Here is a 2464-nt window from a genome sequence, read left to right on the forward strand (position 1 = left end):
CGGGGGGGGGGGGGGGGGGGGGTCACCCCAAACTGGGCAGAGGGACACAAAGACCCAGCTCCATGTCCTGGGGGTGGGGGGTTGGGGGGAGGGGAGGATTTGGGAGAGGAAAATGGGGGGGGGGGGGTGTCCCACCCAGATTTGGGGGTTCCCACATGGATTTGGGGGTGTTCCCCCCCCCCCCAATTTCTTCCCCTCCCCCCGAAGCGGAAATTATTTGTCTCTTTATTAAATAAATATTACAAAGGGTTTAATTTTAATCCAGTTTATTTCACTTTAAGTCTTTCTCCAAAAACTGGGGGGGTCTTCAACTCTCTCAAGGTGTCCCCCCCAACTTTGTTGTCGGCCCCGAGCTCAAATCCAATGGAAAAGAGGGAAAAGAAGGGGGAAAACCCCTTTAAATATGTGCAAAAAAGGCCCATTTCCATCCCCCTACAAAAAAGACCCATGCAGGCCAGAAACTGGGTCTAAAATCCTGCAACGTGGGGCCAAAATCCTCCAAACTGGGACCAAATCCCACAAATCGGGGCCTGAAATCCCAAAATTTTGGTCTGAATCCAGAAATTTGGGATAAAATCCGGTAAACGAAGCAGAAAAGTGCAAATTCAGGTGAAAAATCCACAATTTCAGCCTGAAATCTAAAAATTTGGTCTAAAATCCTGGGAATTTGGGCTGAAAAAAAATGGAAAGTGGGACCAAAATCTCCAAATTTGGGCTGAAATCCTGAAAATAGGGGCTGAAACTCTGAAATTTTGGTCTGAAATCCTGGAAATTTGGGCCCAAATCCCCCAAACTGAGGTCGAACTCCACCAAATTTTCCCCAAACCAAGCACATCCCCCCACCCCACCCCTCCCCTTAGCCCAGCATTCCCAGGGTAGTTTCTTTTGGGGAATGTGGCCACAGGAAGAGACCAATTCAAGACAAAAATCAGTGCAAATATGGGAATAGGGACCCCTTGCCCCTCCCCCAAATTGGGCCAAAATCCTGCAAATCTGGGCTGAAATCCTACAAATTGGCCTGAAATGCTTCAAATTTGGGCCCAACCCCCCCAACTTTACCCTGAAATCTAGAAATTGGGTCTAAAATCCTGAAAATCAGAGCTGGGATCATGAAAATTTCACCAAAATCCCCAAATTTGGCTGGAAAACCAAAAACTGAGACCAAAGTCCTGAAAGCTGGGGCTGAAACCCAACAAATTGGGCTGAAATGTTGCTTTTTGGTACCAAAAATCCATATTGCCCAGAAACTCAGAAACCTGGGCCTGAAATCCTGGAAATGGGGTCTGAAGTCCTTCAACAGGGCCAGAACCTTGGGAATTTGGGGTAAAAATCCCCCAAACGCAGCCTGAAATCCTTGGACTTTGGTCTGAAATAACAGAAACCGGATCCAAATGGCTGCAAATCAGGGCTGAAATCCAAAAATCGGGTGTAAAACCCCAAAAACTGGGGCTGAAATCCCACAGATGTTACAGAAATCCCCAAGATTTTGCCAGAAACCCCAAAATCCAGGATGAAACCCAGGCTGAAACCCCGAAAATTCAGACCAAAGTTCAAAATCCCCCAAATGAGGCCAAGCTCCCCCAGATTTGTCCCAAACTCCCCCAAATTGCCCCCGACCCCCCCAATCCCGCCCCCTCCTCCCGATCCCGGCGCTGCGGGGTCTTGTCCCGGGAATGCGGGCGCAGGAAGAGGCTCAGCCGGGGTAGTTGGAGCCGTGTATTGTCTCGATGCCAATCCAGAATAAAAACAGTGCAAATACAGGAACAGGGACCCCCTGGCCCCCCAAAATCCACCTCCCGCCCCCCTGACGCCCCCCCCGGGGGGGTCCCGCTGCCACCCCGGCTGTGAAAGGCACAATTTTCGGGAAGTGCAGCCCCGGGGGGGGCCCCAAAATCCCGGAGACCCCCCCAGCACCACCCCCCCTTCCCTCCCCCCCAAAGCCCCCCGGGGCCCCCCCGGGGCCCCCCCCGGGCCCCCCCTTTGCACGGTTCATGTCACACACAACGAGGTCACACGACAAGGACGTGACACTTCCACAACGATCCTGGGAGACTCCCCCGGGAATTTCGGGGGGTTTTGTGGGTTTTCTTTTTTTTTTTTTTTTCTTTTGTGTGGTTTTTTTCCATAGTTTTTGTTTTCCCCGTTTTTTTTCCTCATCTGTTTTTTTCTTTTTTTTTTTTCTACACAATGTACAAGGTTTGATTTTTATTATTGTTATTTTTTCTTCTTTTTTTGTGGTTTTTTTTTTTCCTTTTTTTGTCTTTTTTTTTTTTTGCCTTTTGAACAGGAAACAGCTCATTCTTTTTTTTTTTTATATATACACGGACGAGTCCTGGTTATATCGGCAGCGAGAGCAGAAGCAAACGGGATTGGGGGGGTGGGCAGGAATTTAGGAATTCTGAGGGAATCCAGGACAGGATTTGCCTTTGGAGGAAACAAAATTAAAAAAAACCAACCCCCTCCC

This window comes from Corapipo altera, unplaced genomic scaffold, assembly GCF_003945725.1.
Source record: "Corapipo altera isolate COAL_440 unplaced genomic scaffold, ASM394572v1 60783, whole genome shotgun sequence".
NCBI lineage: Eukaryota > Metazoa > Chordata > Aves > Passeriformes > Pipridae > Corapipo > Corapipo altera.